The sequence below is a fragment of the Lissotriton vulgaris genome, chromosome 4_1 (assembly GCF_964263255.1).
Source record: "Lissotriton vulgaris chromosome 4_1, aLisVul1.2, whole genome shotgun sequence".
Taxonomy (NCBI): domain Eukaryota; kingdom Metazoa; phylum Chordata; class Amphibia; order Caudata; family Salamandridae; genus Lissotriton; species Lissotriton vulgaris.
The window spans coordinates 1,253,085,523-1,253,102,017 of record NC_141691.1 but is presented as its reverse complement, the minus strand read 5'-3'; the positions used below and the strand labels follow the sequence as shown (position 1 = coordinate 1,253,102,017).

At 39.4% G+C, this 16,495-nt stretch overlaps 1 pseudogene; it reads right to left on the bottom strand.

Annotated features, from left to right (window-relative positions):
• Nucleotides 1–753: 753 nt before the first annotated feature.
• On the bottom strand, nucleotides 754–1,638 carry LOC147723106 (uncharacterized; annotated as a pseudogene).
• Nucleotides 1,639–16,495: the final 14,857 nt, after the last annotated feature.

The following is a 16,495-nucleotide window of genomic DNA, read 5'->3' as shown; positions in this document are numbered from 1 at the left end:
AGTACATTGGACCCCTCTAAACATTGTCCGCTTCTATTCCCCTTGTTTGATTTTATCATTATACCAAGGGGCCCCAGCTCCTCTCTCCACCCTCTTCACCCTACGAAGGGGTGCCACCAAATCAATGGCTCTCCCCAGTTTATGCTGAAGGTGTCCACAAAGGGCATCAATATTAGCGTCCTGCTCCTTTACTGAAGGAGACTCTTCCAGGAGATGCACCATTTTCTCCCCATCGAAGTTTGTCCACTTCCGGGCCATTTTCCAACCTTCCCCAGGCTTGGACAGGTGGCCGTTCAGTAGAATTCTGCCCCTTATTAAAAAGTGGTCAGACCAGGCGCATGGCAAGATCTCTGTAGAGCCCTGGACTGGCATAGTGGTCCAAACTAAATCAAGCACATGTCCCTTCTCGTGTGTCGGTCCCTTCACCTGTTGAGTGAAATCCAAGGAGGAAATTGCCTCCTCAATCTGTAGTGCTTGCCCCTCTTTAGGGGATTTTTCCCAATGGTAGTTAAAGTCCCCGACAACAATCATTTTGTCATATCTCGAACGCAGATCCTGAACCAATCTAGTGAAGAGAACCGGGAATTCTGGCGAAGCCCAAGGCGGTCGGTATACCACCAGAAACACCACGCATAGTCAAACAGTTCAGTAGGACAGAATGTAAGTCCCATGCATAATGTTCTTTTTCTTTGAAAGTCAATGTTCGGGAAGATAGGTTTATTATTGTTTTATTTACCATTTCTTCATCCATCTTTATTTCCTTTTTCCGTAACCACCACGTTTGGTTCCCACTGGTTTTTTGTTGTTTTTTTCTTCTTCTCTGCTGGAGCTTGAGTCGTCTCTGTTTCGATCTCCCCTGCCTCTTGCTCTTCCTCTTGGTCGTCCTCGTGTTGGATTCTGTTTGGGTCCTGTTTGTTGTCCGACATCTGCGTCTTTTTTTCTGTGTGTTCTCAGGACCCGGAACTCCTGTAAAAAATTCGCCGGTTTTTTAGTGATGTCGACCACAGATATTGTGCTTGAGGACTGTTGAGAAGTATCAGTTTCTGAACCACTTGTAGGAATTGCTCTATTTTGATCACTTTCCACTTGGATTTGGTTCACAGTGCTTGGGGTGGTCTCATGTTGGTTGTAAAGATAGTCATACTTTGGCCTATATGGTAGAATCCGCCCACTCTCATAGTCTCAGCAATCACAGTGTAATTTCCTTTGCTTGCGGTATTTAATATCATCTTTGTGTTTTTTAAGTCTGTTTTTCAGTTCTTCTTTGAATTTTTTGATGATATCTTGTTCGTTACTCTTCAAAAATTCATCTTCCAATTCTTTTATTTGTTGTAGGATTGCGTCTCGATCCTCCCATGCATATTTAATTAATATGCTCAGCATGTTTTTAGAGCTCATGGCGGAATTTTGCGCCCAATCTTCCAGCATTTGTGGGTTCAATGATTCGTGGGATGGTGTTATGTAGATTTTCAAACCTCTTGGCACCATTTCTTTCTCCACGTAATCTTGTAATGATGTTGCCTCCCACCATTTATCATTTACTGTTTTGTTTTGTATTGTTGTTTTCGAGTTTCCTTTACCAGGTGCTCTGGCGAACAGTGACGCTGCCTCACGTCTTCTTTCCCCTTCTTCATCCATACTATTGTTTTGAATCTCCACCTGTAGATGTTATTAATTGCTGTACTGATTGTTTCAACCACTGTTTATTTAGCGTTGGGTTGTACTGAGAAAAATGCGCGATACACTGTATTGCATCGATGGTATTGTGCCCAGTAATAGTTCATGATTAAGCTATCTCTACTACCCCACTTGTGGTAAGTGGTTCCCAATGCCATTAAGGTAACACTTCAGGGAGGTGTGCAAATATTACAGACCCATAAAGTATTTGCGTTTGCACTGTAAGTCTTTAGAGTTTTATATAGATGTCTGTTTTGCTCCCGCCCGCTCCGTGTGACACTGAGATATCCATTCACTCACCAACACACCCATGCACACAGTCAACCGCCCATATAGCTGTTTCCACATGCACTCTTGAACTCATACACCTAGTGAATCAACTGCTCACACATCTATGCACAGAGTCACACACCTCCAAGCCACCCAAGCACACACTCAGTCTCCCATTCAAATACTTGGGCAACCAATCAATAACCCATATAGCCAGTCATATAGCTACTGATCAACACATACAGCAGCTTACACAACAACAGACATACTGATGCACACATTTAGACAGTTTAGTCACTAACCCATGCATTTAGTAAGACACATTTAATCACTCACTCATACAGTCAGTCAAGCACCTACTAAATCCTTCATCCAGACACTTATACATCCACTCATTCTTCAATATGGAATCATATTTAAACTTTACAGAAACACACAGTCACTGGATGATGTCATCAATAATGTCATCAGTGATGTCAAATGAGATGTCATCAGTGATGTCATTTGAGATGCCATCAGTGATGTCATCAGTGATGTCATCAGTGATGTCACTGACCATGTCATGAATGAAGTAATGTGTGACATCATCAGCAGTGGATTGCGGGTGCGCGAAATATAGTTAGTACAACTAACTATATAGGAGCAATTTCAATGGTTTTTTAAATGCTAATTCCTAACTATATAAGGCCTGAAACCTATGGTTTTTTTAAGTAAATATATATTATATTCACAGAAAAAACCATAGGTTATAGACCATATATAGTTAGGAATTTGCATTTACAAAACCTTGAAAATTCACTGAAAAAACCATAGGTTATAGACCATATATAGTTAGGGATTAGCATTTACAAAACCTTATTTTATTTGCACAAAACCATTGAAATTCCATATATAGTTAGTTGCACTAACTATATATCGCGGACCCGCAATCCACTGCTAATGATGTCACATATTACATCATTCATGACATGGTCAGTGACATCACTGATGACATCACTGATGACATCTCAAATGACATCACTGATGACATCACTGATGACATCTGAAATGACATCACTGATGACATCACTGACATCTCATTTGACATTACTGATTACATCACTGATGATATCATTTATGTGATAATACATCTTCAGACTCTAATATAACCTTAGATACACTCAGTGTAAACAGGCACTCACAGACTGTCACACATCCATGGAGTTACTCACACACCTAGTCAGTCATGCAAAGAATCAATCACATCTCCATTTTCTCAACTATACAGTTATACACACCTTACTTATTCAAACATATTCTAACACATATTTACTCTCTTATACAATCCATGATACAAGTTCACAATGATTCATACACCCACTCTCACATTCACTGGCTCTTATGTTCAGTTATTTATATATGTCAACTCTCACATGGACTGTGTTTTACATATGTACTTACTTTGACATGTAGCACTGAGATATCCATTCACTCACCAATACACTCATGCGCACAGTCAACTGTCCATACAGCTGTTTCTACATGCACTTTTGAACCCATACACCTAGGGAATCAACTGCTCACACATCTATGCACAGAGTTATACACCTCCCAGCCACCCACACACATACTCAGTCTCCCATACAAATACTTGGGCAACCATTCAATAACCCATATAGTTACTGATATAGCTACTGATTTAAACATGCAGCAGTTTACAGAACAACATATATAATGATTGCCAAATTAAGACACTTTAATCACTAACCCATGCACTCAGTGAGACACATTTAATCATTCATGCACCTACTAAATCCTTCATCCAGACACTTATACATCCACTCATTCTTCAATATGTAAGACATATTTTAACTTTACAGAAACATACAGTCACTGGGTGTTGTCATCAGTGATGTCATCAGTGATGTCATCAGTGATGTCATTTGAGATGTCATCAGTGATGTCATCAGTGATGTCACTGACCATGTCATGAATGATGTAATATGTGACATCATTAGCAGTGGATTGCGGGTCCGCGATATATAGTTAGTGCAACTAACTATATATGGAATTTCAATGGTTTTGTGCAAATAAAATAAGGTTTTGTAAATGCTAATCCCTAACTATATATGGTCTATAACCTATAGTTTTTTCAGTGAATTTTCAAGGTTTTGTAAATGCAAATTCCTAACTATATATGGTCTATAACCTATGGTTTTTTCTGTGAATTTCATTGGTTTTTTAAAAGCTAATATCTATAGCTGTAAAATATATTCTTTATTAAGTGACGTATCACGTAGCCCGTGAGACGCCTCATGATGCATCGTATAACCGTGACGTATCGTCTCTGCAGCGCAAACCAAACCCAAAACGTAAGCGCGCCAGAGTACGCTTAAAGATATATATATATTTTTTTAACCTTAATTAGACAAAATCCACACGTGCACATATCACAAACGTTCAAAAAACACAATATGTCGGACTCCCGTTACGCTGCCGGTTAGCTGCCCGGTTAACGTACCGGGAAGCACCTTTACCGCGAAAAATCGCATTTTTTTTTTCTTTTGCCCCGCAAGGAACTTTAATAGCCCCCTCATCAATCCTAGGGGGTCAGAAGGGGTCTACCTTGCCCTCTTTCCTTCCTTTCCCCCTTTGCTTTGGCCTCCTCTTGTCTCTCGATCCTACTGAGAGACAAGATGGCGGCCGCTCCGGACTGTTTACAATGTTGACAGCCAATCAGCTACTCCTCAGACTCCCGTTACACTGCCGGTTAGCTTCCCGGTTAGCTGCCCGGTTAGCTGCCCGGTTCGCGTACCAAGACGCGTCTCTACGGCGAAAAAAATCTGATTTTTTTTTTTTGGGGCTCCGCGTGGCTCTATAATATCCCCCTCATCAATCCTAGGGGGTCAGAAGGGGTCTACCTTGCCCCCTTTCCTTCATTTCCCCCTTTGTTTTGGCCGCCTCTTGTCTCTCGATCCTACCGAGAGACAGATGGCGGCCGCTCCGGACTGTTTAGAATGTTGACAGACACCGGAGAGCCAATCAGCTTCGCATCGCAAAGTTCCGTTACGCGAAAAGTAAGCGAACCGGAGCGCTGCCCGGAGCGCTGTTACAGATATATATCTTTTTTTAAACGTTAATTTCTCAAAATCCACTGAAGCACATATATTGAGACCTAGCAAAGGCACATCGGGCTAACAGTCCCTACAATTTTGCCAAGTTTCGTGCAAATCCATTCAGCCGTTCGAGCTAAAAGTGAGGCCAACCGCCCTTTGGAAAAATGAATGGGAAAAACGCGTTTTGGGACCCCCCTTTTTTCTCGGCCCCCCCTTGACGACCCCCCCCCCAAATTTTCAGGGGCTGCTCAGAAACAAAAAGTGCCATTTTCCTGAAAATTTCAGCCAATTCCGTCCACAAACGCCAAAGTTATTAGACATAGAATTTTCAAAAGTTCCATAGAGAAAAAATCCTAACTATATATACCTACTGGCTATCGCCAGTAGGTAATATATATATATATATATATATATTCAATGAAAAAACCATAGGTTATAGTCCATATATAGTTAGGAATTTGCATTTACAAAACCTTATTTTACTCGCATAAAACCATTGAAATTCCATATATAGTTAGATGCGCTAACTATATATCGCGCACCCGCAATCCACTGCTGATGATGTCACATATTACATCATTCATGACATGGTCAGTGACATCACTGATGACATCACTGATGACAACTCAAATGACATCACGATGACATCACTGATGACAACTCAAATGACATCACTGATGACATCTCAAATGACATCACTGATGACATCACTGATGACAACTCAAATGACATCACTGATGACATCTCATTTGACATCACTGATCACATCACTGATGACATCACTCATGTGATAATACAATGAACCTCTTCAGACTCTAATATAACCTTACATACACTCAGTATAAATAGACACTCACAGACTGTCACTCATCCATGGAGTTACTCACACACCTAGTCAGTCATGCAAAGAATCAATCACACCTCCATTTCTTCAACTATACAGTTATACACACCTTACTTATTCAAACATATTCTAACACATATTTACTCTCTTATACAATCCCTCATACAAGCTCACAGTGATCCATACAGCCACTCACACATTTACTGGCTCTTATCCACAGTTATTTATATATGTAAACTCTCACATGTATTGTGTTTTACATACGTACTTACTTGCACATGTAGCACTGAGATATCCATTCACTCACCAACACACCCATGCACAGTCAACCGCCCATATAGCTGTTTCCACATGCACTCTTGAACTCATACACCTAGTGAATCAACTGCTTACACATCTATGCACAGAGTCACACACCTCCCAGCCACCCACACACACACTCAGCCTCCCATTCAAATACTTGGGCAACCAATCAATAACCCATATAGCCACTCTTATAGATACTGATCAACACATGCAGCAGCTTACACAACAACAAACATACTGATGCACAAATTAAGACAGTTTAGTTACTAACCCATGCACTCAGTGAGACACATTTAATCACTCTTTCATACAGTCAGTCATGCACCTACTAAATTCTTCATCCAGACACTTATACATCCACTCATTCTTCAATATGTAAAACATATTTAAACTTTACAGAAACATACAGTCACTGGATGTTGTCATCAGTGATGTCATCAGTGATGTCACTGACCATGTCATGAATGATGTAATATGTGACATCATCAGCAGTGGATTGCGGGTGCGCGATATATAGTTAGCGCATCTAACTATATATGGAATTTCAATGGTTTTATGCGAGTAAAATAAGGTTTTGTAAATGCAAATTCCTAACTATATATGGACTATAACCTATGGTTTTTTCATTGAATTTTCAAGGTTTTGTAAATGCAAATTCCTAACTATATATCGACTATAACCTATGGTTTTTTCCGTGAATTTCAATGGTTTTTTAATAGCAAATATCAAAAGCTGTCAAATGTCAAGTACGTGATAGGTAAAAACATTTTCGTGTTTATGCACGCTGATTTGCTTTGAACGCTGCCCCCCCCCACTCCCCTCTTTTCTCTTAGTAGTACTCTCTCTTTGCAGATAGTGAAGGGTAGTTAACGCAGACCTTTACCCCCGTTGTAATCCGTCGTACCTGCTTGTCTCTCCATTTGATTGATTGTTATCCAAGCATTTACTGTTTTAGAATTGGTTCTCTTTGGATCATTCTCTATTTACAAACAAGCACAAAGTCGCAATACTCTGTTTAGTCTTTGCAGATAGTGAAAAATCGTGTAAAAAAATAAAAGTAATCGAGCAAAATCAGTAGACCACTAATTCGATCTCTTTTTGACCTCAGTAAAATACAAACATTAGGAACAACCCTTCATGAGAAATACGAAAATAGTGAAATGAACTGAGCTCCACACCATGAGGGCTGCAAGACAGCTCGACTCCGCCACCCACCCCGCCCAAAATAACGACAAACCCTATGCAAATATTATAAATATAGACAACACACCAGCAAAGAAACAGGGTAAAACATTTTATTAAATAACTATTTACATAACTATTTTATACTTTTTATTGCCCGATCCGGCTAGCTCAATCGATCGAGCATGAAACTCGTGCACTGATAGCAAGCGTTGAGAGTTTGTAGAACGATGGCTTCAGATTTTCCACATACGGTGTAGTGGCGCAAACTGGGAGGGGGCGTTTGGATTCTACCCCTTCCCCAAATAAGATTTTCATACGTGAATGTTCGTTCATGCTTTCTGTCCCTGAGTTGCTTCGATGTCACTGCCTTACACAAATGGCATAAGTCCTGGATGTTGAGTGCCATACTTCAGAGTTTTAAGCAGCGCTTGTAACACTGTTTAAACCTTATTTCCACCTGCTGCAGCTTCACTATTCAAAGTAAGTGGGGTCCGTTTGTGGACCTGACTGCATTGGAAAACAATGTGATATGGTGCCTCCCTAAACCGCTTGACGGAGGCCCCCGAGGGGCGGTGAGATGGCGCGGACTGAGAGGGGGCGCTTGGCTCCTGCCCCCTCCCCAAGTCGTGTTGCCCTGGTGTGGCCTGAGATCGCCCCCGGCATAGGCGGCCGGCTCCCGGGGTCCGGCGAAATTTTTCCCTTTTGATGACTCTTCCATTCTGGACCTTGTCCCACAATCCGTTTGACCTGAAGACACGCTGTCATGGGGCGCCCCTTTACCGTTTTAGTTGCCATTCCGCCCGCTTTTGGTACTCTGTGCCTCTTCTGCCATTCAGCTGTTTACCGCCCGCTCTTGCGACTACAGCGTCTCGCTCACCATGTAGTTGAGTTGCTCCCACTCTTGCGGTTGCAAAAGTGAGTCCAACCGCCCTACGGAAATTAACATGGGAAAAACGCGTTTTGGGACCCCCCTTTTTTCTCAGCCCCCCCTTGACGAAACCCCACCAAATTTTCAGGGGCTGCTCAGAAACAAAGTGTCGCCAGTAGGTATATATAGTTAGGATTTTTTCCCTATGGGATTTATGAAAATTCTATGTCTAATAACTTTGGCGTTTGTGGACGGAATCGGCTGAAATTTTCAGGAAAATGGCACATTTTGTTTCTGAGCAGCTCCTGGAAATTTGGGGGGGGTTCGTCAAGGGGGGGCCGAGAAAAAAGGGGGGTCCCAAAACGCGTTTTTCTCATGTTAATTTCCATAGGGCGGTTGGACTCACTTTTAGCCCGAACGGCTGAATGGATTTCCACGAAACTTGGCAAAATTGTAGGGACTGTTAGCCCGATGTGCCTTTGCTAGGTCTCAATATATGTGCTTCAGTGGATTTTGAGAAATTAACATTTAAATCAAGATATATATCTGTAACAGCGCTCCGGGCAGCGATCCCGTTCGCGTACTTTTCGCGTTTCGGAACTTTGCGCACGGAAAGCTGATTGGATTTTCGGTGTCAGTCAACATTCTAAACAGTCCGGTGCGGCCGCCATCTTGTCTCTCGGTAGGATCGAGAGACAAGAGGAGGCCAAAACAAAGGGGGAAATTTCGATAAGGGGGCATAGTAGATCCTCCCTGACCCCCTAGGTTTTATGTGGAGGTTGTAAAAGGTCCCTGCAGGGCAAAAAAAAAAAAAAAAAATTATTATTTATGCGTGGTGAGCGCCTAGTACGCGAACCGGGAAGCGTTCTGGGCAGCGTACTATAAGGATAAAAGAATGATAGACTTTTCTAATACTGTATGTTAATTATTTGTTGTTTTTCTTGGTTTTTTTTGTTTTCTTTATTTTTAATTTTTTTATTATTATGATTGTGTTTCATACTTTATTAAACTTTCTAACATTTCATTGTCAGAAATGTCAAAATTGAATATAGGGTGTAATTTTTTTTCATTTTGAAGCAGGTTGTCCACTGCTTCAACACATTGTAGAAGTTCGTGGTCTCTACTTTCATCCATAAAGTCATCAATTTTGTCTTGGCTGCTCTCCTTCAGTTCAATTGAAAATGTAACTTGTTGTTCGCCTTCCATTTTGCCTGAAATTTTGAATAAAAAAATATATATTAGTAGAGATTGGGCACTGTTGGGATTAATTTTAGATAGGCAGTTTTTATCAGTGAATTTTTCTTTTGGCAGTGTATAGTATCAGAGTGGAAATATGACTATAAAAAAGTGTATGTAATTTAACGAAGAGAAGCCTAACTCCATTCATAACTATAACAGAGAAGTCTATCTAAATCCATAACTACTACAGAGGGATAGTGTATATGTATCAGAAAAAGTCTACCATATCAAGTTATAGTGCACAATATACTTCATTTTTAAAAATAACAACTTACCTTCAGAAACAAGTTGAAGTCTTAGGTAAGTATTGAAATGTGATGTACAACAAGAAGTAGTAGTCAAAATGGCTGTGTTTTCTTCTCTTCCTTTATATATATTCAGGTATATAACCAATCAAATATCAGGTAATAAAAGTAGAAAATGAAAGTAACATTTTCATTGGTTGTCAATTCCAACACTACAGATGTGTTTTGTGAAGTAATTTACCTCAAGGTATTTAGAGAGGTCTACAGGCTTAATGGCTAAATGGAATTTCAATCAAATTTGTGAAAATGAAAGGGATTGTTATGTAGTATGAGCTAATCTATATTTGGTGAGAGTGTCTCCAGTCCTTTTTCTGTGAATTACTTTCCCACCTTTTTTTTGGACCGCTTCCCGGGAAGCAGTTTAGTCCGCGAACTAGAAGCGTAACGGGAGTCCACCATTTTGTGTTTCGGTCGAATTAACATATAAAATGGAGGTTAAATAATGTTCAGAAAGGGTAGAAGGGGACACGGTACAAGTATTTTGACCCCCCAGGTTTTCTGAGGGTGGCTGAGGAGGACCATATGTGCGGAGAAAAAACATTTTTTAAATAATTTTGGGCGGTTAGCTTCCAGTTCGCGTACCGGTTAGCGCTCTTTGAGCGTAGTTTGTTGAAAATTACAGAAATAAATTAGAGAAAAGTATTAATTGTGAGTGATCAGATGAAGAGTAGCTCTGAGAAGAGCTTTTGGGTTTATGGTACATTTAGGTACTTATAAGTAGGTACCAATGCACAGTCTTAAATTCAGAATGAAAATTCTGTTGCCCTCATCTGAGAAGTGAACTCCATCTCCTCTGTAGATATCTTGCATGTAGTAACGCAAGTTATTATTGTACAGGGAGCCCATTCCATGGTCTCTCATGAAAGCTGAAACAGATTTGTTTACATGCTTCCTCGCTTTCTCAATTTGTGGACCAAATTGGTTGGACCACCTCCATTTCTGTCTTTGGCATATATTGGAATATACCAAGGCAGTTTGAGGAAAAAGTGCCATTAATTGCTCAAAGGTGTCCTTTAAAAGCATTTCCAGACCTACTCCTGTTAAAGTGCCCAAATCATTACCTCCACAATGCACTATTAACAGGTCAGGTTTTGGCAAATGCATAAAGGTTTTCACCAATGGTATCAATTGGTGACATTTTAATCCTCTTTGGCCCAACCATTTAATTTCCACATCTTGTAAATTGAGGTTGTGTAAATTTCTGTTGTCAGCATACCTTTGAGCCCAGTGGATGTAACTATGTCCAACAATCCAGACGTTAAACATGGTGGGAGAAGGTTGGGCTGCAGTCAGTTGAAGTGTGGTAATGAAAGGGCAGTTGAAACAGTAGGAGTTTGTAAAGAAAAAAAACTGTGGATTTCCAATGCTAATGATTCATTAGCAGTGATTGGTGCATTTCCATTTCTGAAAACAGAAAGTTAGGGTGCATGGATGTGTTCTTGAAAGATGTAATTTCAATGGTCAAGGAAGAAACTTTTAATGAAAGATTGCACTGGATACGCAGGTGCACTGAGAGTTCAGAGTTCAATTGAAACATTGTTGTGTGAATTTGCAAACATGAGAGGTCTTCCAGGAGGTCGTTGCTATGGAAAAAAGGCAGAGAGGGCAGAGGGGGGAAGGGTTTTGATTTGAAAAAAGTGAGGGAAGAGTTATGATTGGCTAATATGAGAGATATGTGAAATGAATATCTGTATTTCTGTGCTTTCAATAGCTGCAGCCTCTGGAGTGCATCCTTTTTCTTCTGCTGAAGACAATTTGGTGTATTTCTGAGACAGTTTTTAAAATCCAAAAAGTATTTGCTAAGGTGAGAAAATATTTATTTATTTTAGATAGAGAATAGAATGATTTAAGGAGAAAATGATGAAGAAAGCTGTGTTTTAAAACTGTGGCTTTGTCTGTAGTGATATAGAAATAGATTTTGTTACTTTGAGAAATTGTATTTGCATATTCGGTGTAGGATTCTGGCATGCAGTAACTCAAGTTATTGTTGTATATGAAGCGCATTCCATGGTCTCTTATGTAAGCTGAAACAGATATGTTGTTTTTAAAAACCATTTTTGAAATCAATTACATTTCTGGATATGTACTGTTAGAGCTTCATAGGTTGTTTTGGGTCATATTTATAAGGTATTTGAGTGTCTTTGATGTTATTTTTTCATTTTTAAATGGAAAGCATTCCTCATGGGGCAAGTGTCTTGTAAATACGCTCTCACCTGCGCTTGGCAAATTTAGATTTTGATTATGGGAGTTACATAGCCATGTTAATAATGTCGGAAAAATGGTGCTAGGGCATTCTTGAAAACGCTTTCGTGTGTCTCAAGGACATTTTCAGTCATTTCCTCTTGAATGCAGGTATACAATTGATTTATATGCTGTGTTTAAAAACGATTCTTTTCTATGATGTTATTTTTTCTCTTTTAAATGGAAAGCGTTCCTCATGGGGCCCTGAGCAGTTCTTAGTCATGTTATCCAATGGGAGGTGGATAACATGGCTAAGAGCATTTGCTGAATAATGCATGAATATCGTTGACTTTTCAGCGTTATTCATGCATTGCGGCCGTTTTTTTTTGCATTTGCGAGCAGTTCTTAGCCATGTTATCCAATGGGAGGTGGATAACATGGCTAAGAGCATTTGCAGGATAATGCATGAATATCGCTGACTTTTCAGCGTGATATTCATGCATTGCTGCCGCTTTTTATCGCTAAGGAGAAAATGATGAAGAAAGCTGTGTTTTTAAACTGTGGCTTTGTCTGTAGTGATATAGAAATAGATTTTGTTACTTTGCGAAATTGTAATTGCATATTTGGTGTAGCATTCTGGCATGCAGTAACACAAGTGTGCTTGGCAAATTTAAATTTTGATTATGGGAGTTACATAGCCATTTTAATAATGTCCAAACAATGGTGCTGAGCAGTTTTTAGCCATGTTATCCAACATGGGCTTCGATTGGATTTCGACAGAGCATATTATGAGGCCCATTATCGCCGCTTTATCAGCCGTTTTCGGCCGATAATGCGACGATAATTTTAGTGTTCAGGTTTGATAATATTTCCCTACATTCGCAGGGCTAGGTGATAGGCTGAGACCACCCTGGCATGTAAAATGGTTGCCGTGCACAACAAAATTGTGGCATTGTAAAAAAGGCAAGTTGGCGCAGACATTGTGTCTCAATAAGGATTCATTTATAACAATGTGGCATTTTATCAAGCCTGTGCGCTAAAATTATCGCCGCTTTATCGGCCGAAAACGGCCGATAAAGCGGCGATAATGGGCTTGATAATATGCTCTATGGATTTCCAATCGAAGCACATGCTAGATGTGAAGACATCTAAAATGGGCTTCGATTGGAATTCCACAGAGCATATTATCAAGCCCATTATCGCCGCTTTATCGGCGATAATTTTAGCGCACAGGCTTGATAATATGCCCCAAAATATTTTATCGCACTGAGAAATTGGTGGTCAACACTTCCTGATTTCCTTCGAATCGAACGTTAACAGACGTCACGCAGCAAAAAAAAAAAAAAAAACTCACGCACAGCCGCTGGAACACATGTATCAACATATATGAGACTCCTCAGCCACCCTCAGAAAATATAAGGGATTAGGATACGTCTCCCGCACCTCCTTATTCCTAGTAATTTAATTAAAACGAAGCACAAAATGGCGTATTCTCGTGCAGTTTGCGGCCCAGTTAAGGTGTTTGGGAAGCGGTTCTATCATGAAAAATATATTTTTTTTATTTTCCCCAGGGGACCCTTTAAAAATCCCAACAACATTCCTAGGGGGTCAACAGGGGTATACTTTGCCCCCTTTCATTAAATTTCCCCTTCGTTTTTCACCTCTTCTTCTCTCTCGATCTTACCGAGAGATAAGATGGCGGCCGCTCCGGACTGTTCAGAATGTTGACAGACACCGGGGACCCAAGCAGCTTCGCATTGCAAAGTTCCATTTCGCAGGTGGGAGCGTATTTGCAAGAAACTTGCACCATGAAGAACGCTTTCCATTTAAAAAAGAAAAATAACATCATACACAGTCATATGCCTTATAAATATGACCAAAAACAACCTAAGAAGTTTTAGCAGTACATATCCAGAAATGTAATTGATTTCAAATAATGACTTACTTCATTGGTAGGCCTTCACATGTATTATTTCCTTTGTTTTCTTAAGTGAAAATCTTATCTGCAACCATGTGTTGGCCTTACCTCAAATAAACAAAACAGGCGATGGACTGAATGAGGATCAATGATACACTTTCACCCCAGTCAAAAGAGCTGGGCCTAAATAAACCTGTAGATAGGCCACACTTTATCGTTATTCTGAATTAATCATTTAAAATATTAGGGAGAGATTTATGACTGTTGTATGCCTGTTTTGTAGCACTGTGTGTCATTTTTGTGATGCAGTGCTGGTGCAAAAGATTTGCTATGTTAAATAATAAGTAGGGCATTAAGTTTTTGATGACTGTTATTCATTTACTGTTTGGTAATAGTGGTTATTAACATTTTTTATTATATGTTTCAACAGATTCAACTGCAGATTCTTTCATAGTTTGGAAAATGCCTACAAAAAATAGAATTAGAAAGGCTCGAAAACGTCAAAGACAGCACGGTGATGTTTTATTGCAGCAGTCCTCTTCCCTAAATACTTATCAAAACACCAAGAAAGCTCCGGGTAAGAGCCCAAAATCTTTCTTAAAAAATATTTGTAGTAAAAAAAGTATTTATCGCCAAAATGTTTCAGTTCAGAAAAAGAAGAGTAATTTAAATGGAAAGGAAAGACCCATGAAAAATGTTACTGGTAGAGGAAGAGATAACTCTGTGCATGATAGTAGAAGGAAAGAACAGTTTAGGGATATTCGAAAATGAATGTTCCGTAATAGGATAATAGTTAATTTAATAAAAAATATTAAGAAATGCAAACAGAAAGCGGCATTTTATAAGAAGAAGAAAAATGTCGAGAAAATGATTGATCATGCTTTTGAAATTAAGCGAAAGTTGTTTATTTTGGTAATCAATAGAATTAGGAAACTAAGCAAGGTAATTTCTGATTTTAAAACAAACAGTAGATGGAAGAGAGTAGTAAATCGTAGCAACTTTTGTGAAGTTTTTTCCGGAGAATGGATGCATAGTTCAAGTTCTGAGGCATTTTTTAATGAGGAGAGTTATTTTCAGGATAATGATTTGGTGCATGCAGTTGACACCAGTGGTCGAGCTTATGAAGTGAAGGATGGTTGTCCAGTTGAAAAAGAAAAACTTGTGACAACAGAGACAGAAGAGGCGCTAAGTGATGAGGTTTTAGGAAGACGTCCTAAGGCTCCTGTGTACATTTGGAAGTGTAGTTCTATTTGCAGTGTGCAACAGGTTTCCATCAATTTGCTTTGTGATTTTATACGGACATTTAATAAGAAAAGTTTGAAGCAGAAAATGAAGTTGTTGCAAGATTTAGATCCTTGCAGAGTGAGACAAATGACAGGTTTGCGTGGTCATTCACTGGCTTGTCTTTCCAGGAGAGTATGCCAGAGTGTTTTTCATCATTTCAGGATGCTAGCATTGCATCATAATAAAGTGAGAAAATTAGTGAGAATGTTGTATTATGCAAAGAGTCCAGCAATTATGCTTAAACAATTATGTGCTGCTCTTTTGCATGGTTCTGAAATAGATGTGAAGAATATTTGTGAAGAAATTGAGTTTTGTTACTTTAGTAGTAAAGATGAGAATGTTCAAATTGACCCTGAAGTAGAGAGTAATGTGGAAGATAATGTACAGGTTTACAGTACAGATAATTTTCAGAAGGAAATTGCCACGTTTCAGATGAAATCAAGTGAGAGGCCTAATTTCACTTGTGTTTGTTGTCGACACACTTATTATAAGAATCAGACTAAGGTAGTGGATTTATATGCAAAAAGTGAAAGGGAAAATAATAGTGAATGGAAGGATTTTGCCACATACTTGATGGTAGAAAATTATTTTGATTTGGGATCGGATCAACGCGTGTGTACTTATTGTTGTAATAAATTAAACCAAAACCAGATGCCTGCTAGGGCAGTTCATAATAATCTTGAATTGGTTGAGATTCCTTCTGAATTGAAGGATTTAAATACTTATGAATCTATTTTGATTCAAAGTATCCATCCCTTTCAGGCTATTGTAAGAATGGAGCCAAAGACAGGGAAGTTGCCTCCAGCAGATTTACAGAGAGGATTAAAGGGAAGAGTTGTTTATTTGCCTTTAGATTTAAATAAAAACATTAACACAATTGGAGTAGAAGAAGTGGAAGAGGAACCTCTGGTTATCTTGGTTAATGGGGTTCCGACAAAGAATAAGAAAATATGGCAAGATTTAGTGGATGTTAGGAAAGTCAAAAAGGCAACAGTGTATTTGAAGAAAAATAATAAGTATTATAAGAATGTGTATGTTGCAGAAGAGGAAGTAAGTGATGAAGAGGATAGCAATTTGTGTGCTGGCCAAATTGAGAAAGTAGAGGCCTCTAAAAGTGAAGAAATATATGAACATTATAGTGTTCATCCTTTGCATTCCAAGGAAGTCATGGGGAATGCTATTGAGTTGTTTCAAATGAAACAAGCCAAAGGGAGTCCCATTAGTGTTTGGGAGGAAAGTTTGGAAGCTCGGTGTTTCCCACAGCTATTTCCCACAGGTCGAGGAGGAAGATATGATGAGCGATCTCATCAAATTCCTGCGTCT